This window comes from Athene cunicularia (assembly GCF_003259725.1).
Source record: "Athene cunicularia isolate RWA chromosome 5 unlocalized genomic scaffold, athCun1 chr5_part2, whole genome shotgun sequence".
In the NCBI taxonomy this organism is placed as follows: Eukaryota; Metazoa; Chordata; class Aves; order Strigiformes; family Strigidae; genus Athene; species Athene cunicularia.
In genome coordinates, this window is record NW_020799102.1 from 8,657,924 (window position 1) to 8,683,821 (window position 25,898).

A 25,898-nucleotide genomic window follows, 5' to 3' on the forward strand; every position below is an offset into this window, starting at 1 on the left:
CGGGGACGGCGGCGGGAGCCCCCGGCCGGGGCAGGGAGCGGGGCCGCCCCGCTCCGGAACTCTCAGCACGGAGCGAGCGGCCGGCGATGGCGCCTGACGGGCAGCTGCCCGCAGACACGGGCAGCGCTGCCGAGAGGAACGGGAGTAAAGAACCGTATAGAAATGCCTTACGCGTAAGCGCTGGGGACGCGGCGGGGAGCGGGGTCAGAGCGGGCCGCGCCTCCCCGGCCGGGAAGCTCGCTTGTGGCGCTGCCGACCCATCACCGGGGCTTCCCTACTTCCCTCCGTCCCACGGCACCAGCGCTCGGCAAAATGTCTCGGCAGCTCATTTGCTTCTCCAGCAGCCTATCTCCCCCTGGCAGGTAACTCACGGATTGGCATCGCGCTCCCTACGGTGGGGAGCGCTTCCCTAAAAGCTGGCTACTCCCACTGGCAGTAACGAGTAAAAGCTGCCACACACAACTTTTTCAGAAAGGAAAAATCTGACTGAAACCTGGGGTAACGACAGTATTAGCTGTCAGGAAAGTAAGACTCATTTACCCTAAACCTGTGCCCTAAATTCCCTGGATGAGTAACTCGCTTTGTCTCTGTGCGCACCAAATCCTGATCTGTAGGATTGGGCTGGCCTGTCTCTGCCTTCACTTCTCTCACCCTCTGCCTGCCTTACAAATTTAACTGTAAGCTCCTGGAGCTCAGCGAGAAGATGGCTGGCTAATATTTCTTAAAAAGGCTTTGCCCCAGCAGAGAATTAATCAAGATGAAAACAAGTTTCTTGCATGAAGCATCTTGCCAGCCTCAGCACAAATCAAGAGACATAGGCACCGATTAATTAAAGAACAAATTAGTAAAAGTAAAATGAGCTGCTTTTGCACATAGCTTGAGCAGTTCACCCTTGCAAACCACCCTTTAATTCTGTTAATTTGCAAACTGCAAAGCTGGTCTAATTATTTCCCTTCATTTCCTCTGCAAACTATAAATACGCTGGACATACCTGGTGCAAGCTTCAGAGAGAAAGAACTTGAGCACAGAACACAAGGGTAATAACTTCTGTGCCATCTGTTTCAACAACTCTGAATGACTTAAAACTTTTTCACTTTTTAATTGCCATACCTCTAAAAACAGAGATACTTCATACCCATGCCAGAGCTCGCTCTTCTCCTTTTCCTCCCTGTTTCCTGCGTGGTATAAACTCTGTCCCCAGAAAGAAGAGTCCTCCTCTCCTACGACATAAAGATGGTCCCATGCAGGCAGATCTGTTCTCAGTCTGAGTTTCCAATACACCATTTATTTTTCCTATGGCACCAAACAATTCTGCCTCCAATCTTCCTCCTTGTCTGTATAGCAAGTAGACCATTTTGGCAATGGAAACCCAAAGCCAATTCAAATATTTGATATGTCCGCTGTCAGTATACAGAAATGCCTATGCACAAAGCTCCATATTAAACGGTAAAAAGAAAAACTGGGTACAGCTCAGTACACAGATTATGTTGAAACAGTGTCAAGTCAGGTAATCATTTAACAAGTGTGCCCATGGTATTGCAAGCATGTAACAGAGGCCAATTTGGCATATTTACTGTAAACTAGACATCTGAAGGCTCAAAAGCAGCTCAGTTACTGCTATCAGGATAATAAAAGGGGTAGAAATCACTCGATTTCACCTTTCCTTAAGGCAAGAAATTATCAATTCCCAAGAGAATTCAGTCCTTAATATGGGTGGAATAATTTCTATAGCCAGGATCTGAGGTAGAAGGGAGAGTTTCTAAATGCTGCTTTTAAATAAAAAACAATAAACATCAACACACAGTGGGTATATTTCAGACAGATGCAGAACATATGAGGAAGGCAGAGGTCCCATGTGACCCTTACAATAAAAGGTACTTTTACCCCAGCCTCCATTCACCACCATCCCTCAGCACACCTCATTGAAATGACAACTTTTCAAAGGCACTTTAGGGTAAAATTTAGCTCTCAAGTCGTCGCTGTTCTTCTTTCTCATGCCAATATCAACAGCTAATTAGAAACAGTGTCATTTGGGATATAGACATTATACAGCTCTGGAATCATTCTTTTTATTAAATCTTCCACACTAGGAAACCCAGTCAGACTTGCTAGCCTAAATGGAAAAATGTTGAGATAGCAACATTGCCCTGGCAGGCCAACCACAGCTTGGATGACATGCTTATATGTAGGAGTAGGACCCTGCACGGGAACTAGGGAAAAGCAATAAAAAAGAGAAAGGCTGATGTACTCTATTTTTTCCCATCCCTGGTGGGAAGTGGATGAAAGGGGCAGTGACATGCTGGGACCCGTATCAACATTTAAGCTGTTACAGTGAAGGAATAGTTACATGAACCAAGAAGAATAAAGCTCAGAAGCACTGCACCGCTGGGCCGTTACGGGCACAAGGGTGACCCGAGGGGCAGGTGAATTACAGCTTTCACAAAACTTTTAGTTAATGACTGAGCCTAAAATCACAGCCTGGACCTAGCGGCCTCTTCACCTCCGCTGTCCCTCCACTTTTTCTCTCCCCAACTGTATTTGTGTATTCCCATCCTGTGGCCAATTCATATTGATTCCTCTGCACAGGAAAGCAAGCACTGTTGCAGCCTCGCCAGCAGAGGTTCAATTTGTATTGATTCTGGTGGTGTGCTACCATTTATGTTGTAACAACTCTGTCCCTGCCACTTTGAGTGGGAGGCTGGTAACGCTTCCACATCTCCAGCCAAAACCCTGGCCCCAGAAGAGTAGAGGAAGCGCTCTAACGATGTCAGATGAATGCCAGGTAATAGATAGAAACCGTAAAAGTTCTGGGCATCAACGGTAGATCCGTTAACTGCCTTTTCCCTCACACTTTCTCAGAACAGGCTCATCCAGGGCTTCAGCTATCTCACCTGAAGACACACACCTACTTGTCCAGCCCACGCTTCCCACCTGCCCCCCACCCTGCGCTTGCAGTCATCACATCACAAGCCCACACCATGCTCCTACCTGCCTCAGCCAAACCCACCCCCGTTCCCTTGCTTGTTCCCGTTGCTGTGAGCGGCTCCCCCAGCGCTCGCCATGGCACACCACCTCGGGGGGCAGGTCCCGGCCCTGCTCTGCGCAAGAGGCAGCAGTGGGTGCCAGGTGGGGCTGAGGCCGGATGGCGCTGCCGGACCCTGCTTGCCATGGCAGGGCCACCGCCGCTGCCGAGGCCTGAGCGAGCTTCGGGTGTGTACTCAGGGCTCAAGTGAAGGTTAATGTGTCAAAACACACTACCGAGGATCTATAAAGAACCTGCCCATCCCCGTGGCTTGGATGACCGCTGCTTTCTGGGCCTCTTTGGCCCCATGCTTGCCTCTGGCTCCCCTTCTGGTGCACTGTCTTTCCAGACCTAGCTGCTTCTCTCCCTGTTCCACGTCCAGGGCTTCTCCTCCTCGTGCCTCACTGTGTGTGACACCTCTGAGCCCAAAGGAACCATTAATTGAAACCAGCGAGTATTTTAATACCGCTTTGGATCAGACCTTCCATTTTGAATACTGCTTTCTCTTTCTGCTCCATGATTTAACACTCATAAACACAAAAGACCAGCCCCTTCAGGCCACATAAAATGCAGCCACTAACTCACCTCCTCATTAATTTCATCTCATCAGTCCTTCATTGGTTGCACTGGCTTTCCCTCTACTAACGCCTCTTGCCACTCTCTTCAAAACTCTGCATACCTGCTCCATCCTCCTAATGAAATAACCCACTTCACATTAACTTCAGTAGCCTGTTTGTGAGCATCTCATAAAAACTGCTAAGGCGGCACCCACAAAATAAAATAAACTTTTACAAATCCTGCTGTAAGCTATTACTGAAACATACTATATAAATACAGTGACAACTGCTCCTGTTCTGCAACAGGGGCTTGCACAAACACAAGCACATGAGAGGTGACAGTCTTGCCCAGTAGTTTCAGCGAACAAAATGTCTTAAGATCAAATATTACTACAAGAGTGGGAGCTTTCTGTGGGTTATTAACTGTACTCCACACCACAGCACTACAATCAGCTAAGGGTGATCAATTGATAAATATAGTCCAAAGGGTGAACTGTTTAATTTCATGCATACAGAGATCACCACATAAAAGCATTAATCAAAATTGTTTGGCACTGCCTGTTCTATTCTCCAGCAATGTGCCTAGCAAGCAATCCCTTCTCTCCCCTGCAGTGCACTCTTTGCAGCTACTGTTTGGTTACATTTGATTCCATGATGCAGGCTTTGTAAAAAATGGACCTCTTCCAAAGACTAAGAGAAACATTACCTCTTCTGACTGGAAGGTGAACCAAAGTTCAGGGCCAGGCTGGCTGTTTCAGCTAAGAGAAAAAAAAACCCCTTGTGATGGAGTCTTTGATTTGTTTGCTTTTGTATATTCATTTTGCATGAATATAAATGACTGAAATCACAAGGCAAAAGGGAGTGAGAATATTATTTTTAACCTGACAGCTTCACACTGCTGTAGGTCTGCAGTTTCTGCTCAGCCCTGATCAGAACTGTTTAGTATCTTCATCAATGACATGGACAGTGGGATTGAGCGCACCCTCAGCACATTTGCAGATGACACCAGGCTGAGTGGCGCAGTGACACACCTGAGGGGCAGGATGACAACCAGAGGGACCTGGAGAAGCTCAAGAAGCAGGCGCACATGAATGTCATGAAGTTCAACAATGCTAAGTGCAAGGTCCTACACATGGGTTGAGGCAGTCACAGGCACAAACATAGACTGGGGGATGAAGTGATTGAGAGCAGCCCTGAGGAGAAGGACTTGGGGGTACTGGTGGATGAAAAACTGGACATGAGCTGGCAGTGTGAGCTCACAGCCCAGAAAGCCAACTGTCTCCTGGGCTGCATTCAGAGCAGTGTGGTGGCAGGTTGAAGGGAGAGGATTCTGCCCCTCTGCTCTGCTCTCGTGAGACCCCCCTGCAGTGCTGGGTCCAGCGCTGGAGTCCTTCGTACAGGAAAGACATGGACCTGCTCAAGCAGGGCCAAAGGAGGCCACGGAGATGCTCAGGGGGCTGGAGCAACCCCCCCTGTGAGGACAGGCTGAGAGAGTTGGGAGGGTTCAGCTGGAGAAGAGAAGGCTCTGGGGAGACCTTATTGCAGCCTTTCAATACTTGAAGGGGGCTTATAAGAAAGATGGGGACAGACTTTTTAACAGGAACTGTAGCGATAGGAGAAGGGGAATGGTTTTAAATAAAAGAAGGTAGATTCAGACAAGATATGAGGAAGAAATTTTTTACAATGAGGGTAGTGAAGCACTGTCAGAGGTTGCTCAGAGAGGTGGTAGATTCCCCATGCCTGGAAACATTCAAGGCCAGGTTGGATGGGGCTCTGAACAACCTGATCTAGTTGAAGATGTCCCTGCTCGCTGCAGGGGGTTGGACTAAATGACCTTTAAAGGTCCCTTCCAACCCAAGCCATTCCATGATTCTATGAATGTGACTGGGATCTAGGTGTTGAGCCAGCACCTCCCAGCATCTCCATCCAGAAGGTAAGCAATGGAGAAATCTGGTGACAGTGTCCCTGCATGTCAACTCCCTTTCTGACAGCCCACACAGAGCAAAGAAGCAGAAGCCAAAGGGTTTCTTCCCTAAATCCTGTGCTCTCCTAAAAAACTCTCATGGTTCAAAGAGCCTGGGCTGTCATGTATTGCCAAAGGCTTTGAGAGAGTCACAAGTGGGTCAGACTTAGAGCCATAAAGCCAGTTCCTGAACTAAAAGCAAGGCCTGTCAAAGCAACCCCCTAAGAAAAGGGTAAATCAACCAACCATCAGTCCTACTCTGGGCATCAGTTCACCTAGCTCAAGGAGTATTACCATAGGGCTGTAAGCTGAGGATCTCTCAAGAACCTTTTAACTAGTCAAGCAGAAGAGAACATGCTTCACTAAAACCTCAAACTTATCACATACATTCCACACCTTCCCTTTTATTTCGTGGGTCCTTGCTCATTCATTAGCAATTTCAGTATGTGCAAAAGGCTGTATTTGCTGGAAAAAGGTTGAACCCTGGATTGCATGGGCAGGAGGAGAAAGTCATATGTTCTAGAGACTTCCATATCTAATAAAAAGATTGTCTGATATTCACAGATGTTCCTGCAACTCCTTTGGAGATTTACTAATGCCTCCAACAAAATTTTGAAAAAATACTCCAGCCAGAAGCAATTTCACTTATATAGCAGCCTTCAAGTTTTGGGTTTTTTTTTTCATTTTCTTTCTTTTTTTTCTTCATAAATAAGGAAATTTACATAAAAAAAAGAAGGATCTTCAATACTTAATAGCTCATCTCCTTCTGCTCACATGCCACCTGAAGTCATGATCTTTGGTTTATGGCATAATTAGTTGCTATAGAAATAACATAATCATAGACACTGAGAAAATATTTTGGATATGATTTGCAATGCTCTTTACTTAAGCCTGTGCACAAGTTACTTTTGCAGAAAACTCACTGCTTTTTACATCCTCTCATCTGCATAACTGTTTTCATCACCGGTGTGCATTCAGACACACTGGTATTGATATGTGCACTACTAACACTAAAGGCATATTTAAGCATCTACACAAACAGTGATGCATGCACACATGCATACATGCATGCACATATGTGCAGAAAAGCTGGTGCCAAGTTAGTCTAAAAAAAAAAACAACAAAACCCTCTTTAAAAGAATTACTGGAGTTGGGCCCCAAAACCCTGTGCACTAGAGCTCCCTTGCTGTTTGTGCCTTCTGGGCTTTTGTCATCTTTTTCTTTGCTAATGATTTCTTTTGTCCAATAATAAAAATTTTAAGTAAGGAGATTCCCTGTTTCCTCAGCAAATTCTGCATATTTAAGCCCTAGACAGAAAGGATTATTGCTGCAGATGAAAGACAAGCAGTGCCAATCACTGAACTCGGGAAGAAGCAGAAGCCCTGTCCCTCTGCCAATGCCCTCAGTAATAAAGAATGAAAGAACAGAAATGAAGAATCCATCTGACACCCTGTACAAGATGAGTTGTGGCCCAAAGAAAATCTTTGTCAAGACCTATCTTTGCGGCGTCAGCAGGTCTTAGCAGCACAGATGCAATTTATGTGCTAGTTTTCTTAAAATCAGGTTACTTTCTCTAACCTGAGAGATCAGCTGACGTTCAAAGAAATACCACTTCAAACAGACACGTGCTGCTCAGGATCTTTCTGTCAAGTATAAAGCAATCAATCAGACATGAAAATCTTTAAACTGAACAGCTCTGATGGTTTGTGGAAAGAAGTATTTTAAAGCAGAAGCAAACAAAACAAAACAACGACTTAGAAAAATTCAAAGATTCATTAATGTTCCCTAACCAGTGTCTGCCTTTTAACATCTTCATGGATTTTTTTCCTGAAAGATTCAAAAAGGATTCTCTTCCTGTCTGCATCCTTAAAAACAGGGCTAGGGTTTTGCAAGCATATGAGCATGAAGCAAAGTTCATATGAGCATATTTCAGCTCCACTTCCAAAGCAATGAAGGCCCAGCAGCGTTCACGACCTCACAGGGATCCAAGTGCTCAGCAGTTTTGAGAACCAGGTCACGGAAAGCCCATTTCAGCGAAGTACTCAACCAGAGTTTTCACTGCACTGAGATATTCATGTGCTTAAATAGTAAGCACACACTTAAATGCTTTCGTGAGTGGGACTGTACATAAGCATGAGAAATGCAGCGTTTAAAAGGCTGCAGACTGAGCTGGACTCTGTATACAGCTGCTGTAGCGGAAGGTATTAGTCCCTGAGCGCACATCTTTGAGGCTACTGCTTCACAGATCTACCTGCAGAGCTGGCTGGGAGGTGCCTTCAGCCAAAATAGAGTTAGTTCAGGTGGTTTGAAACCGAGTAGGGGACTCTCCCACCAGCAACTCGGCCAATGTGTGAGTGAGCACACCAAGACCCCAGGGCAGGCTGGAGAAGCGATCTCTGCTGCTGCGTTGCTGGGTCTACACCTTTCTCTTCATAGCCAAAAGACCTCAATTTGCTCCTAGGTCCCTCAGTCTCCTTCCAAAATCCTAGCTTAAAGATAACATGCTTCTTTTTCCATAAAAGGACTGAAAATAAAACCACTAAGGGATCAACAAATGTCCTTTTCATCTTGAAAGATAACTTCTTGGAATAAGCAGACATTGTTTTTTATGACATGGAAGTTCTGCCACACCAACTCAATGCATTTCTTACAATGCAAGCTGTGCTGTGGAGAGTTTAAAATTAAAGCTGAGGCATGAAAGAGCTTGAAGCAAATTAAAAAAGTGTTTGAAAAGGAATAACAAAAACACTAGGTGATGATTAAATATTGATATTAAAATGGAATGGAATTGTACAAACTAAATGCATCTGGCCAAATATATTTTCATATATTATGTTATCAGCTATTATTCCTTTTCTTAATGCTGTAAGGAATCATAAGGCTTATATCACCCAACATAGTAAACAGCAATGAATCTCTTGCCTCCGACATCTCTAACCATTCAAGCAAAAAGAGAGGAGCTGCTATCAAAAAAAAAAAAAATCTGGGTACAAGCACAAGCTTTGGCTTTCTGCTTTGCCATTCTGAGCATTTATAACAGTAAACAGTCAAAAATAACCTCAGAAGTGCTACCAGCAGACATATTTTCAAATACAGTTTTTGAACAGATAACACATACAGGTAAACAATTTAAAACAACAGCCTAGGATTTACACTCCTAAAAAACATATTAGTGAGCATAATAGTGATAATGCTTGAAATAAAAATGGTCCTTTGGAAGAAAAAGTATCACCTGCACTGGAAACCATATATCTGTATTTACTTGTTCACATCACCACAATATGGCTCTTTTTATATTTCACTGACAAAATCTGTAAATAAGCTCAATTTCCTAAGGAAGGGTACATCTACACAGAAAGAAGAGGCACCTGTATTTTAAGGCCATGTGGTGTGATGCCCTTTTTGCAAAACATACCCAAGCTCAGTTACCAGAGATAATACAGAAGCCCTAATTCAGCAAATTCGAGTTGTCAAAAAAAAAAAAAAAAATATATATATGTATATATAAAAACTTATCCCTAAGGCACTTAATGCTATTTAACTTTAATCATGGGGCTTTGTTTGAACAGAAATAAGGACATAACTTAGACCTTTAATGATAAAGAGTGAAAGATAATCAGTACTTGAATTTAGATGGTCTTACTGAAAACATATTTCCAAAGTATCTGTTTAGTCTTGAAAGTCATCGCTCGTTTTGCACACTGGCTAAGATGCTGGATTATATCAAAACCACATTTGTGCCTAAAATTTCACCCAAGTGTTTGTTCCCAGTGTTTCCTACTGGTTTGCACTAGGCTTTCAGCTATTCCTACTCTGCAAGAAACACTTGGCACAGCACCTTTGCAAAATTTAATCCTGCTAAATCTAAGCCCTAGCGTACATTAAACTGCTAGAAACGCCAGGTCAACCTCTTCTGTGGTCTGACCTCCAAACAGTTTGTTTACTATGTTATATTTATGGGCATTTTTATGAAGGCAGATTTATATACTAAAAAATTATTTCTGCATGAAATCACCAAGAACCCAGATGAAAAGTAATTAGAAGTGTTTCCAAAAAAAAAAAAAAAAAAAAAAAAAAAAAAAATGGCAGGGAATGCAGGAAGAAGAACCAGCCTTCCTGATCTCCGTATTCTGCATTTCTGCCTTTAAACAGGATTTATGCAATGGGGAAAGAGGACCTCCTTAGAAACATCTTTATTTTATACATATTTCCAGGTATCTGAAGACCATATTAAGTTTCTGCATAGCTCTGGTATTGTTAATGATATTTCTCTCAAATAATGCATAATTATGAGCCTATAAAACTTTAATTAACATGCTTTATAGCCTTTTATAAGTGTCACCCAAACCTACGCTGTAGGGTAAACTGTGCTTTTAATTTCTATTTGTTATGTTTGCACTGTGCAAAGAGATTCATTACAGTAAAAGCTAGTTATTATTTCTTAGAAGACTACACAGTTTCCTTGGTCAAAGTCTGTCTGGATAAAGCAAACAAATAATCATTTTTGTATGCTTCCATTTTGCTTGGAAATAGAAAAGGTAAACAAACTGTAATACAATTTCACCAATTCCTATAGTGGTCAAACACTACAAAGCCAAAACGGTACCTCTGCTTTCCACATGTAAAGAATCAGGATGCTGAATGTATTTGCAAGAACAAAAGGTGAAAATACCCAGAAGATAATTATACTCACTGCCTGGCTCTAACAGCATTCTGTCTGGAGCCTGATCCAAAATACAGTGAAATCATTGCAAGGTGCTCTTCCAATCTCAACACCTCAAAAGTATGACTGCTCTTAGTCCAGGCAAATCTTGGAGCAAGCTTCTGCCCCTGATGATGCCTGGATATTGCTGTGAGCAGGACTGCTATAAATTGGTCATACTCGGATGACATGGCATTAAATTTTTTTATGCAAGACAGAGAGGCAGGAAGGTTGAATCTAAGACTCCCTTCTCGCTGTGGAACAGGCTTTCTTTATTGATCTGTTTAAGACAGGCTAGGTATGATAAGTATAGTAGGACAGATGTAACAGGGCTCCTAGAACCAGGAGGGGAGAAAGGCTGATATCCTGACCAGAGCCTGCAAGCTCTGGCCTGCCAGCTCTGTGGGTCAGGTCAGACAAGTGGTCCCAAAGGCATACTGGACACTTGTTCCTTCAGCCAGGTCTTAGACCAGTCCTATAGTGACACGTGCAGCATCCTTCTTGCTTCACAAAATAACTACAGGAAGAATTTCAACAGAAACATACCCCTTGCAAATTTTAAAAAATACAACCCAAAAGAAACCAGCATACACCAGTTTATCATTAAGCAACTGAAACTAGAAAAACACAAGCTCTAGCAGCGTGAAACTCCCTTGTCTTGGCACAGCGAGGACATGCGTTCTCCACAGCTACACTCCTTGAGAAATGAGGACTCACACCACTGTAGTACACTGCACCTGGCAGTCTGATGGCAGCTATCAGCCCTGCTAGGAGTCCTAGCACAATCCCAGCCTGGCCTGGCCTTAGCTTCTCCTCCAACAGCAAACTCTGCTAGAAAGGGAACCAAGCCAAAGTTGGCTTTGGCAAGACAGAGGTGCAAATCTGATTTTCCTTCATTGAGTAAGTTACAGATCCTGCAAGCTTGTGCCTCATGCAGCTGGAATCTGACAGCTTCAGATGAGAGGAGTTTATCATTATTATTTTAGTACGAGAGCAGCTCACTGATTGCAGCTTGACAACTCAAGTTAATTAGTTGATGAAGGGTCTGCTGCACACTGGCTGGCTCCACATCTGTGGACAATGACACAATCAGCAGAATGAAATCCATACTTAAAAGGTCTTTGGTCTTTTTAATCCTAAACTACAAATCACAAAATCCACATAACAAAACCTGCAGATCAGAGGAATTACACAAGAGGTTCCCCTTTCCCTGGCCCTCGGGACAGTCTAGTCTCTGCTGCTTACTGAAGCTCATAAACGGACAGAGTTGACTTCAAAAGCATCCTCTTTTCTTCCTGGAGTCCCAGTGGTTCTCAATAATAAGATAACTGGTTTGAGCTCAACCTGGCAATGTTCACTTACAGCTGATTTCCCCAGCAGGGAAATACCAACTTGCAGGTTTTCCTCTGCTCCTGCCAAACAGCAGCTGGGATTTACCCACCTTGTCAAAGAGATTATGTCAAAATCATCTGGCCCCACCTAACAGATCAGTGCACAGAGCCCACGTGCTATTTTGGATCCAAGTTTGCAAAATGTTAAGGTTCTTACTTAGCAGTCAGCTAAAACAGTATGTGATGCCATAATGTCCCAAGCACATGGGAAGTGGTGGAGAAGCACAAATGGAAGGGAAAGCTGGCTAGGGAGTGATCCACGTGGCGCTGGAGCCACAGAAAGCCACGAAGCAGGGAGGGTCAGGGGAAGCACATTGTCTGCTGGGAACAAGAACAGGCCATTGCTGGTAGACAGAGTCTCATATCAGTGGGAGCTACTGCAGAAATTCAGCCAGCCCTCTGCCTAACTCCACCTGTGATTATACAGCACAGCTGAAAATCTCTCTGTGGCCCCAATTCTTAGCACAGAGAAAAGCAATTTTTTTCCCCTCTGCCTTTCATATCCACATTTTGCACTTTTCAGGGCACAGCCTGCTTCCATCTCCCTTTTTTATTTATCACCTAGGAAGATGAACTGCACTTTTAGGTGCTCTCTTAAAACAAATCAAAAGCAAAAAAGGGAGCTCCAGGAGTCACCAGGCATGTCTGAAATGTGGTCAATCAGAGGTTGCTGGAGAGCAATCAAGTGAAAGGAGGTCACTTCCTTTAGATGAAGACAACAACATTTCAATGAAAGTAGCTCTTGTGACCAGAAGCAATGAATAGAGTATATAACTCAGCATCCCTCTCACCTGGGCCTCCTGAGTCCTGTAGGGCTGCAGAGAAAGGCACACAGCTATGGGAACAGGAGCCAGTATTTAGTTAAATAACAGATGTACATGACAAACAGAAAGGGCCACGATCAGAAGTCACTACAAGGTTTTACTAGATAAATTCTGGTGTGTTTTTATCTTGTTATATTCATTCACACAAGAACTCTGTTGATGGTGTCTGCATTCCTCTAACAGAAACATTTCAGTCCTGGATCCCTGCTTGTCTACACTTCTTGAAGTACCTTGAAAGCAGATAAAGATTTCTGTGTGTGTGTTATAGCACTATTTCCTCTCAGTCTGAGAGCAGCTCAAAAGAATTGGCTTCAACAACTTTGCCACAATTTAAGTTTAATTTTTGACCGTGCTGAGCTGTGACAGAAGAGAGGTTCCAGTGAGAGCCACGCTTTAGTCTGCCTCCACTAGGACGCTACTGAAAATGTGGGGATGAATCAGGACGGGACAGGTGCTGCACACAGAATTTAAAAGCAAAACATTCTGCTGCAATAACGTTTTGAGTATTTAGGGGACCTCAAAGATGATTTTTTGTTATTACGCTCTAAACAAAAAACCACTTTCCATGTTGACATTAATTTCTATAACATGGCTTTAAAAACAAAACAACCCCAAAATTCAATAGACTGTGCCCAGGATGGCAATGCCTCAAAATTAGAAGCAGCATGTTGGCATTTTTCCCAGAAAAAAAAGAAAGTATATATGTATGTGTATGAACAAAGGCATTTTTTATTTTTCACAAGATCAATGAAGCTCTGGGGCTTATTCCCACCTCACTCAGCCAGAGGCAGGAATGGGCTGGTCTTTGCATGACTCCATGAACGCTTAGGCACGAAAAGGAGTCTGTTTAGCCAAAGAACTGTGTACGTGCATCAAAAGTAGCACTGTGCTCTCAAATCCATGATGCTGAAGTCTTATCCTTCCTATCCAAGACAGATACCTTAACTTGAGGGCTGTTTGTCTCATCTTAGCGCTTCCAGGACAGAGTTATTAGACTGTAGTAAGCAAGCTCCCAACAGCAGGTTGATGAGACAGAATCCCCCTGGTCATACCCTGCCAGTTGTGAACAAATCCCTGCACTAGCAGCAAGGTTAGCTAGGATTTTTCTGTGGGATCAAGTTACAGAGGCTCCTAAGCTTAAACCACCATGACGATGTCTGTAGCTCTGTTTGAACCAGTGTGAGTCAATTCTTGTGGTGACAGGGCAGAAGTGATGCAGTTCCACCATACCCTCATGCACTCTTGAAGAGGCATCTGAATGCTGTCCAAAAATTAATTATGTGGCATGACAAGCTCTGACAATTAGCTAACTAGGCTGCTTGATGGCTAGGATTTTAAATAAGGATCTTTCAAGGGGGAAACTCTGGAACAGGCAGTGTTACTGTCATAACAGTCTGAGCTGTCATGAAAGCGTAGCACCAACAAGACAGCCCTACGGGCTTCACAACTGTGACTGCAAAGGAAGGAAAAAATCCTGGGGAAAAAGGACCTACTTAACTGCACCTGTACATCACGTCCTTCATCAGGACTCCTCCCCTTCCAGGAGGGCTGGAACAGAGGAGGACTTGGGTCTTCTCCAGACTATAGCTGCCTTCCACAAAGTCAGAACTGGGGCTGGAAGAGGTGCGCTCTGTCACACCACGTTGGGCAGAGGTCCCAACAAACGCAGCCAGTCCCTGCACGGTGTGACAGCAGGCCCACCACCCTTGGCAGCGGCTAGACCCAAAAATGCACTGCTCCAAAATCCCCTGTGCATCCACACCAAACAACCCTGATGGCTGCTGCTCCTCCACCTTGTCACTGAAGGGGAGTTTTGGCAAAGGGGTTTTGCTGCCACACACCATTTATGGGCAAATTTCTCTGACGGCTGCTCATGGAAATCAGTGTTTCACTCACACAGTCCTCACCTATTTTGGGTAAGAAAACAATGCTCCCACTTTCTCAGCTGTCTTCTTTTGTATGCAAAGGGAAGGGATGAAGAGGCAAGGATTTCAGCATAGTAAATAACCAGAGTGACATGACAGCAAGTAAATCAGCACTTTGTAGTGTTCATGGTAACAGCTTTTGGCATCGCAGGAGAAGAAACAATTCACTACACAACAAATAAACTACGATCTTGTATTTACAAGTCAGACTTTCAATGCAGCCAATTACTGTATAATGTAGTGGTGACTGAAAGTCTTACTTTACTATTTACATATCATCTATGAGATGATTGGGTCTTATCAGTATATAATTTTTTTTTATGAAAAAGGATCAGGAAATGTATTAAACAGGGAGGATGGGTTTCAGTGGAAGCTGGGTGCCTGTTTCCCTTCTGTACATGCGAAAATCTTCTGTCTCCTCACAAGTCAGTTGCAAACATATTTCGGTCGCAAAAAATGTTGTTTCAAGTATTTGCTTCACAATTTGCCAGTCTCCTCTGATGTGACTACCTATATTAGTTGGTGTTTTCTTTTCCCTGATTGGATTACTCCCTGGGCCTTTAGGAGGTTTCAGGTGGGTTATGGTATGTACACCTGGGATGAATATATATATATATATACCTGGGATTAATATATATATATATATATATATATAAATAAACTGTGTCACTGTATACACTTTCACAGAAAACCAGAATCTTAAGAACTTCACTGATAGCCCTAAGAAATTGATAATTTCATGGGTTTTACGTTTCTCTTAAAACTTTTAATTCTTGGGTTGGACTTTGTCAGGGTTGAGCTGAGACCTGCCAGCTCATCTTTCTTCTTCAGAATCAAGGATTAAATCTCTGTCTAGATAGGTGTATTGAAGCACTGTTACTTAAACTAGATCTGCTTTTAACACCATATGCTAATTAACCATCGGGTTTTGATATGAATCCCTCAGAGGCTCACGCTCCTCAGTCACGATTCAGATGTATATATAAGCAAGATTCTCAGCCGCTGCAAAACAACTTAACTACAAGGACTGGATGGGTTTACACCAATTGAGAATCCAGCCAACCATCTTAAAATTGCAGAGGCTTCCACTCAGGCAAGCACCACCGCTGAAGTATTTCTCCCCCATGTATATGCTGCCTTTTTCATTACTGTTGCTGCTGTGGAAAATACGTGCAGTAGCATTTCTGAACTGCGCCCTGGGATTTGCTTACATTTCCCCCTTTCTTTGAGTAGGGGCTCTGTTTTCCTGATTCAGCTGAGCTGTGTGTGCCAAGGCTCGACTCACATAGTTTATACTGCTATGGCACAGGTGAGATGCCATTCCCTCAAGCTGTCACCAGCCTCATAGAGAATCAGCTGCCAGCCAGGCCTCAGTGTCTATGGAGGAACCTTGCACATCCTGAAGTTAGACTCCCTCTTGCTTCTCCATCTGGGAGCACGGCTGGCTCCTTTCTGTCTCAAGGCGAGCTGCCAGTAAGGGCCAGAAGTCACGTCACACTGTTATTTGCTACCTGCCAATCCACATACCCAAGCCAGCTACGTCTGAGAATCTGGCTTTTAGATTGATTTTTCCTTGCAAGCAAAGGGGTAGCAGGACACTGCTGCCAAATACACGTTTTGTCACAGCCTCCCATTGCTGCCAAATGCCATAGTTTATTCTGTATCAGGCTGTTCACCATAGCCCTGGTTTATGTTTTTCAAAGTGGTTCTGGAAGATGCATGGTCTGAATGAAGACTGCCCAGGACAGAGGCACAGTGTGATACTGCATGGAAATTTCCCTAAAGCAGATGAGAGGAGATGAGGAGGCAGAATGGCTCCCTGGGGTAGGGAACCACGCAGCCACGGCAATGAGAAAGCTACTGGGATTTATCTGCTCAGCTAGTGTTTATTCCAAAATTCAAATGTTCTTTTCCTTCTCCCTGTGTGGGCCAATCCAGTGCCCACCGAAGTCAGTGGGAGGTCTACCTATGAGTCTGAAGAGCACAGAGGCAAACTTTTAAGAAACCTTTTCATTTAGAGAATAATTTAAAGGTCTTTCTGTAGATGTGAAATAGCTAAATATCAGGCATCTGCAGCTATTTTACTGACAGCTGCTCTTCTACACTGAGCCTGTAGAGTTCAAAAAACTTGATGTGACTCCTGATGTGCTAAACAAGAAGATTAAATCTAGCCTTTTGCTAGGAGGAGTAAGGGAAAGATGGGAGTCAGTCTACTTTGCAAATGAAAAATCAAGGTGGACTAAGATATTGTCCCTAAAAATTAAGTGGACTTTCAGACTGAAGCCAGAAACAAAGTTTCCATCCAACCTCTGACACAGACCTCCAATGCTGGGTAGATCACTCAATCACTATGCTTCAAATTTGTTCCCCAGCCCTTTATCTTATACCATCTCTCACCAGCTTGTTAAGGTTTCTAGCTATCAGTGCAGCAGGACTGGCAATGGACGTGCTCTATGATAGTGGTAATAACAGCATGATGATAATGATAAGGAGGAGGTACCCAGCACAAACCTGAAATCCAACTATGAGCACAAGGAACATGAACCCGAACTCATCAATACACATCATATACTAAAATGCTTTTTAATGGTTATCAGTGGGTGCCAGGAAAGAGCTTTTTCTGAGCGAGAGGTCAACTTTACTGTTACATATCATTATAACAACTACTAGTCTTCACTGAAGTGGTTTTTTGCTCTTCTTACTAGAAGAGCAAATTACATGTGGCTAGTCATTCCAATGTTACTTCCTCTGTGTCAATCATTACACTGGCTGGATGAAAACTCATTTCAACCAGAACAAGTATTACAACCTATGTATTGACTTGATTCCTCTGAGACAGGTCTGCAAATGGAAACGGAGGTCTGCCACATTTCTAGTAATCTTGGCATTGTCCTAAAGTAGTTCATAACAGATAGCACTCAGTATATGCAGGGGAAGACAACACAGAAATGGGGAAATACAGTACGGACAGGTGGCGATAGTGAAAAGGAGTGAGACGCACTGTCATCACATAGGGAATATTTTAGCTTTGCTTAAAGAAATCCCATCTTACATACCAAAAGGAGCTGCTAGCCACACAGTCGAAGCCAAGCATTCCACTGGATTTGGGCATGCAGTACTGAACAGTTTTGCATTTCCTAAACATACAGCTTTGCATGCTGGTAACCACTGCATTGGCATCATGCTGATGCAAAACTACAGCATTGGATCCACTTGTCCAAGGGCTGAGGAAATTGTTCCCCTCTTCTATGCTCCTCTCACAGCAGACAGCCCACCAAAAGCCCTGCTCTCCCTTCTCTCTCCTCCCAACAGCCATTCTCTCAACTTATTCAAGCATGTTTGCAAGAAGAGAACAAGTTGTTTTTCAGCCACAATGACAAGTCTCCACAAAGGAAAAGTTCATTTTTTGTAGCTGACATATATCTATGCTGAAAGGGAAAGCAAACACCTTTGAAACCAACCACCCAAATGTTAATAATCAAGTTTAGGGGTTCTGCAAGTTATCTCTGATTAAGTTAATGAATTATTTTTTAACACGCGCATGTGGAAGCACAATGCAATGTAGATAGATACTGCAGCACAAACTAACATTCGCTAACAAGTCAGCATTTTCAAAAGGCCTAAGGAAAGCTCTGCCACAGGGATACAACAAAATATAAGGACGTGTCAGGTAGATTTTGTTAGCAGATGTTACAGCAAGTAAAGTATATATGAAATATATATCAATAAATGTACCCTTCAGCTCCTCTTTTTTTACTCTGTCTTTCTACTGACACTTATATTATAAATCAATATCTTTTTGGCTCCCAGAAAGATCTTGTTCCATCCACTTTATCAAGACATACTTAATAAATCATATTTGGCAGCATAAATCATATCTTGCCACAAATGAGATTGAGAAACTAATCTCCAAGTGTACTTGCTTAGCATATGCAATAAAGCCACCCCTTATATTAAAATTCACATCTGTAATATTTTAGCATGCATGATAGCAAACAAAGGAACCACAAACAAGTACACTTAATGCATCTTTACACAGCTTTAAAAAATACCTTTCCCTAATTTTCATTAACATTTTTCCAAAGAGCTAAGAAAGCTGAAAGCCTTAATAGCCTCACAGTGCTGGAGCCATATATCACATTGCAAAAGTGCACTTCAGTTGGTTTCACATGCACACCCCACATTTTAGCAGCATACTCTGGCTTTCAAAGAAAACCGGCAAAGGCTAATTTCTAACTGTGGACCAAAGCAGAGCATGTAGAGTCCAGCAATCTGAGTCCCACTGCCACTTCTGCTACATGCTTTACTAAAGGCTTTATGCAGTCTGCAGTGAAATTTTCCTATGGGGGTATGGGTTTAAGACTTCAGCTAGATCTGTTTCCATCCTCTCAAGACCTCAGTCTATAGAACCAAAACAAGAAAGGGCCAAACCAGTCTCAAGGTTCAATCCTGTCCTCATTTAGATGCCTTGACACTGTCTTTGTAAAAGTCCAGTGAAAGCCTCTTGAAGAAAGATGCTGCCAGAGCCTCAATCAAAGCTGATAGATGTGAATCACTTGATTCAAAACCCCAGAGCAGAAAAGCATTATTATTAAATACTCTTACGCTTTAATGCTGTTGCACAGCTTTAACAATAGCTCTTCAAATGCATTGCTGGTGAGAGCCCTCCTCTGTACTCCACCATGTTACATACCCTGGTGCAAATAGCAAAAGCCCTGATCAACAGAAATGGAACTGGATGATTGGTCATGAATACAAAGAGTCACCATTTGGTCTTTTTTAACTACGCCAGATGTGCAATTTTCTTGGTACTCAAGACAGAGTAGTGGAATAAAGTGGTCACTGCTGAGAGCCTTGTGCCAATATTATATATGCCAATATTATATACGTTAATTAAAAAAAAAAAAAAGAAACAAACCCCAAAACAACAAAAAACTAAGTTTTGCCTTCACCATAGGCCTGTACCAACACAGAAGCCACCAGCACTGCAGGACATCGGCCTCACAGAAATTGCACAAGGTCTTTCATCCCTGGGAAGATAAATAAACAGAAAAGCCAAGTTTCCAAATGCCCTCTGCTGGCACTTGTCAGTATTACTAAGAACTTCATCCTATTTCTAACGAGCTGTGATGGTTTGACTCTGGCTAAATGCCAGGTATCCACCAAGTCGCTCTATCACTTCCCCCCTCCTTTCCCCTTGTTTTCTCAATAGGGTAAAGAGGGGAAAAGAGATAAACTAACCCTTGTGGGTGAAACAAAAGCAGTTTTAATATAAGCAAAGCGAAGCAAAAGTCCGCATGCGGAAGCAAAAGCAAACAGATTTATTCTCTGCTTCCCACGGACAGCCGCTGTGGGGCCTTCTCAGGAGCAGGGCTCCAATACGCGTAGTGGTTGCCTCGGAGGACCAAGGGTGACCCCAGCCCCGTCCTCCTTTCTCCCAGGTTTATACTGAGCAGACGTCACACGGTCTGGAATATCCCTTTGGTCGGTTCGGGTCAGCTGTCCTGGCTGTGTCCCCTCCCAAGATCTTGCCCACCCCGTCCCACTGGGGGAAACGTCAGAAAGAGCCTTGGTGCTGTGTAAGCCCTGCTCAGCAGCAGCCACAACACCAGGGTTACCTGCCAGCTCCCAGCATAAAACACAGCACCGTGAGGGCTGCTGTAGGGGAAAACCAATTCCAGTTCAGCCAGACCCAGCACACGAGCCCTTCAAAAAACTACTTCTGAAGGTTTATCATTTGAAGATATCCTGGGTTTACCCTTTATTTAATAAATCTACCTTCTTCCAGCTTCACTTTAATGCCCAAGTTTTCTTGGTTTAAACCAAGCACAACAGAAACCCAAATGCTGCAGTTTTCCTTGTAAACATTACTGGTAGATTGTCCTTTAGTTGGAAAGTATGTCAGAAAAATTTTTCAAATCCACTAACTTCTAGGGATCGTCACCCTCATTATTTTAACCAGTTGCTTTTCAGGAAGCTGCTGTGAAGTTTTTTTCTTACCTTCCCACCAAGAACTAGGGCTGTGGAACCCAGCTGTCTTCCTGCCCCAGGACCCAGGAGCGGAGTGCTTGGCCCCCTTGAGTTCCCCCCCCAGCACTGTGCTGGTGACAATGCACAGCCCAGCAGTGTCACAGTGACGGCCACCACAGCGAGCGCCATGGCTAACCACACGCTCACAGCAACCCAACCACCAAGGCCACCGCTCCCCACATGCACTAGTCCCCCAGCACTGGATGTGGTACAGAGCTACAGCTGTAACAGCATGAACAAAGTGCTAGGCTTTTTAAAAATTATTTCCCCCTTTTGCCCCAAATAACCCAGATCTAGTGGATTTCTAAGCATGATGGGATGACCACCTTATTTCCAACATCCCCCTTAACCATCCACTAGGAAATAAAAAAGTCATTAGGAACTGGTAGAGAAGAAAGTCGGGTTACAGTTCCTCAATATTCTGGCTGTGAATTATATTCCTTTACTATTACCTTTCAGTTTCATGAGGATATAGCATCTGATGATATTTTAAAGTTATGTTTCAATTACATGTTAACAACTATGCCATTGTATCAGAAGAAACCAACAATTAATTATACATATTGGGAATACACAACCTGGAGTGATCACTGACTTCTTGAAAGAGATGATTATGTGTTTGCATGGCAGAGCTCACTGACAGGAATAGCTGTGGAGGACACAGGCCTGACAAAGCAATTGACATTCCATGAAGCATTCCAAGGGATGAAAGCATTTCAAGCATGTTTGTTAACAAGTGCTGCTGGGAGAAGAGAAGGAACACTCCTGCATCTCACAGTGTGCACAAAAACGGACCATGTAATAAAACACCAGTAGCTAAAAATGTCAAAACCTGCTTCATGAAGAAATGGTCATTGCACTCATGAACTGATGAGGATGGACATGGCACCCATCTGGTTTAGGACAAAGAAGAAGCAACTCCACTCCATTCAGGGTCTTTTTGGCAGTCTGCTCCTCTGTGCTCCCTTCTCTGAAGCACCACGGGACTTGAGGACAATGTCTTCCTAGGGATACACTTTTGCTTTCAGGCAGGAATACATTTTTATTAGTCTTTGCCTACTAACTTCACCTCACTTCCTCTGCTCTTTGCAGGCAAATAGAGACAGAGCTCCAGCACTCTCCCACCCAGCAGTGAATTTCAGTAATAACATTTTTACCATCTACTACCTGGTCAGGAAAAGAGATGCCTCTCTTGGTGTTGTGAAGTCAAGTTTAATAGGACATTTTTTATTATGTTTAAGAAATCTTTTATGAACCTATAAAAAGCCTTATCAATCAGAAGACCAAAGCTGTTAAATCATATCTGATTAACCGAAATATATATTCAGGAGAACAGATTGCTCTTACTACTCTGATTGCACAACTGAACAAGGCTTTTAATAACTCTGCCTATGTAGGTGGGCGATGGCATAAAGTACTTTGGGGCTGTCTGTTACGGTCACGGCCCTTAGTGGAACAGGACTGCTAACATGCCATCTTTTTTTCACAGCTGCCTCTAGGCTGGCAAATTTAATTTCCATAATTTGTCACCACTGCAGCTCTGCTAAACTTGGTTGGGGTTTTAGTGCACACAAAATTCAGCTTGAATTAACCCAGAAAAGAGGGTTCTAATAGTAAAGGTGGGTCCCGTGTTTAGCAACATGGGTACAGCCATGAAAACACTGCCTGTGTAATGTATCATGACATGAGTGACTCTGTGACATGAGTGACACTCCTGATGACAGACCATCTCAGCCTGCCACTGCTTCAGGACAAGGAATAGACTGTATTTTTGCAGACTGTAATTCCTGTTCTTGCAGCTGATCTGTAGGGTAGGGAATGCTGTTTAAAAAAACCCCAAAAACAAAACAAACAAAAAACCAACAACAAAAAACAACAAAAAACAACAACAACAACAACAAACCAACCCTCAGGCAATCCATGAAAAGCTGTTTCAGCCTACTGTTTATTGTTACTCCTGTGGAATAGATACAGTGACTACTGGGTTACATTTTTGATTTTGCACTAGTTTGGCATCTGTACGGATGACAGATTTTAATTTTGAGACCCTTTTGCCATATTTACATATAAATGCTTTTGGATTTAGAAACCTGCAGGGTACATTGCTTCCAGAGGGGAAATCAACTGGACCTTCACATTCTGGTCAAATGAGACCCATAATCATTAGCACGACACTAGAAAGACATTTAGTTTTTGAGATGGAGAATGTCAGGATGCAAGGGATGGCAGGAGAGGAAGAGCTGGCACTTCAACATAAGAACAGCAGCATGCCTTTCTTTTGACACGAAATACATTCCAGTTCAGTAAATACAACAGCGGTAAAGCAGAATAATGACAGGGAATCACAGAATGGTTTGGGATGGAAGGGACCTTAAAGATCACCCAGTTCCAACCCCCCTGCCATGGGCAGGGACACCTTCCACCAGCCCAGGTTGCCCAAAGCCCCGTCCAACCTGGCCTTGAACCCTTCCAGGGAGGGGGCAGCCACAGCTGCTCTGGGCAGCCTGTGCCAGGGCCTCACCACCCTCACAGGGGAGAATTTCTTCCTTATCTATAATCTGAATCTGCCCTCTTTCAGTTTAAAACTGTTACCCCTCATTCTATCCCTACACTCCCCCATACAGAGTCCCTCCTCCCTTTCCTGTAGCCCCTTTAAGTGCTGAGACGCCGCTCTGAGGTCTCCCTGGAGCCTTCTCTTCTCCAGCTGAACCCCCCAACTCTCTCAGCCTATTCTGACAGGGGGGTGCTCAAGCCCCCCGACCATCTTCGTGGCCTCCTCTGGCCCCGCTCAAGCACATCTGTGTCCTTCTGATGTTGGTGCCGCCAGTGCTGGACACAGCACTGAAGGGGGGTCTGATGAGAGTGGAGTAGAGGAGGAGAATCCCCTCCCTCAGCCTGCTGGCCACACTCCACTTGATGCAGCCCAGGACATGGTTGCCTTTCTGGGCTGTGAGCGCACATTGCCAGCTCACAGTCAGTTTTTCATCCACTATCACCCCCAAGTCCTTCTCCTCAGGGCTGCTCTCAATCCACCCCTCACCCAGCCTGTATTTGTGCTGTGATTGTGCTGTGCAGGACCTTGCACTTGGCCTTGCTGAACTTCATGAGGTCGGCATGGTCCTACTTCTCCAGAATGTTCAAGTCCCTGTGGATGGCACAGCCCTTCCCTCCAGCACATCGGCCACATTGCACAGCTTGGTGTCATCAGCGAATTTGCTGAGGGTGCCTCAATCCCACTGTCTATGTCACTTACAAAGATGTTAAACAGCACCGCTTCAACCGCCAATCCCTGAGAAGCAGCACTTGTCAGTGCTCTGCACTTGGACATCGAGACATCGACTGCAACTCTCTGAGTCTGACCATCCAGCCAATTCCTTATCCACGAGTGGTCCATCCATCAAATCCATGTCTCTCCAATACAGAAACAAGGATGTCGTGTGAGACACTGCTTCACACAAGTCCAGGTAGATGACATTGGTTGCTCTTCCCTTATCCACCAACACTAACCTCATCATAGAAGGCCACCAGATTTGTCAGGTATGTGAAGCCATTTTGGCTGTAAACAATCACCTCCTTATTTCCCATGTGCACAGCTTCCAGGATCTTGCTGGGCACAGAGGTGAGACTGACTGGTCTGCTGTTTCCTGGGTCCTCTTTATTTCCTATTTTTAAAATTAGGGGTTTGTTTCCCCTTTTCCAGTCAGCAGGAACTTCACTGGACTGCCACACCTCCTCAAAGAAGATGGCCAGTGAATTCCCTCAGAACCAGCAGATGCATCTCATCAGGTCCCATGGTCTTGTGCACCTTCAGGTTCCTTAGATGGTCTTGAACCTGATCTGCTCCTGCAGTGGGTGGTTTTCCCTTCCCCCAGTCCCTGCCTTTGCCTTCTGTATCTTGGGTGGTGTGGCTGGAGCACTTGCCAGTGAAGATCGAGGCAAAAAAGTCATTGACTACCTCAGTCTTCTCCTTATCACACATAACCAGGTCACCAATTTCCTTCTGGAGAGGGTCCACATTTTCCCTAGTCTTCCTGTTATCACCAATGTACCCGTAAAAGCTTTTTTTGTTGTCCCTCACATCCCTGGCCAGGCTTAATTCTATCAGGGCTTTCACCTTTCTGACCTGATCCCTGGCTGCTCAGACAATTTCTCTATATCCCTCCAGGCTGCCTGTCCTTGCTTCCACCCTCTGTAGGCTTCCTTTTTGTGTCTGAGCTTATCCAGGAGCTCCTTATCCATCCATGCAGCCTCTCAGCACTCTTACTTGACTTCCTCTTTGTTGGGATGCATCGCTCCTGAGCTTGGAGGAGGTGATTCTTGAACCTTAACCAGCTTTCTTGGGCCCCTCTTTCCTCCAGGGCATTATCTCATGTTACCCTGTCAAGCAGATCCCCAAAGAGACTGAAGTCTGCTCTCCTGAAGTCCAGGGCAGAGAGCTTGCTGTGTGCCCTCCTCATTGCCCTAAGGATCATGAATCATTCTCTAAGAAAGCCTGCAAAATAGAGTTTTCTACTCAGAGACAAAGTTGCTGCATTGTCAAGTCTTCCTCCCATCATAGTGATACCTGGAGATTTTCAAGCTTTACCTCCCTACAAGCAACACAGGGAGAGCCCCTAGAAAAGATTAAACCAAGAACTGGAGCACTCAAAAGTCATTTCAAATGAAGAGTTCAGACCAAACCCTTCAGAAAACATTTCCTTAAAAAGCCTTCTCATCCAAAAGCTGCTTCTAAAGCAGCGCCAGGGTATTCTGCTGGTGGTCTTCACGGAATTTCAAAACAAATAGCTTAAATTTGCAAGAAAGAGTATCTTACTCCCCAAATCCTGCAAATTCACTGTGGGAGTCCCAAAACTCCAGCAGGGTTCTTTCCTTCTTTCTAACAGATTTTAAGGGACTTGCACAGAAACAGTAGATTAGAATTTTGGAAATAAACATGGAAATGAACTGCAAGTTATACCAAGATATATCTCACTTCTCTAGTTCCATTTGTTCTGCAGTGATAACAAAAGCAGGGGACAAAACTCCAATAAAATCACAGGCCCTGGTAAGGTGCCTCACACTGGGCTGCAAATATTGAGAAGCATTAGTTAGGTATTTCCTGATACTGAGCTTTGCAGAATGATTAGTAGTGCCTGGAAAATAAAGACTCTCAAATAATTTATAAGAGGATAACAACTGTTCTGGATATTACAAGTATTTACTAAGCCTTGGGTTAAAAATGAAGATGTAAAGAAAATCCTGAAAAAAAAAGGAACATGGGAGAATAATATTAATCTCTTGAAAACAGGTTTCAAAAACCCAAAATACAGTTAAGACAATAAACATATAATACCATCCTATTATCTTCTGTATAATTTACCACAGTAAGTTATCCTCCAGCCAACTGGCTGGAAAATGACTTTGTGGAGACTGATCTGGGGTTCTAGTGGCCAACAAATCAAAAATAAATCAGCGGTTGCCCTCAGGGGTGAGGATGGGCTGTGT

At 43.8% G+C, this 25,898-nt stretch overlaps 1 protein-coding gene across 4 annotated transcripts in view; it reads right to left on the reverse strand.

Annotated features, from left to right (window-relative positions):
- TSPAN4 (tetraspanin 4) overlaps positions 1-25,898 on the reverse strand; it is a 383,591-nt gene that overhangs the window by 204,915 nt on the left and 152,778 nt on the right. Inside the window, exon 1 of one of the 4 annotated variants that reach the window (XM_026850344.1) lies at positions 172-396. The exons of 2 other annotated variants lie outside the window; for them this stretch is intronic. The gene's annotated coding sequence lies outside the window, so the exon portion shown is untranslated. Of the gene's footprint in view, positions 1-171; positions 397-25,898 lie in introns of those variants that run through there. One more of the 4 variants, XM_026850347.1, reaches the window with a different exon arrangement.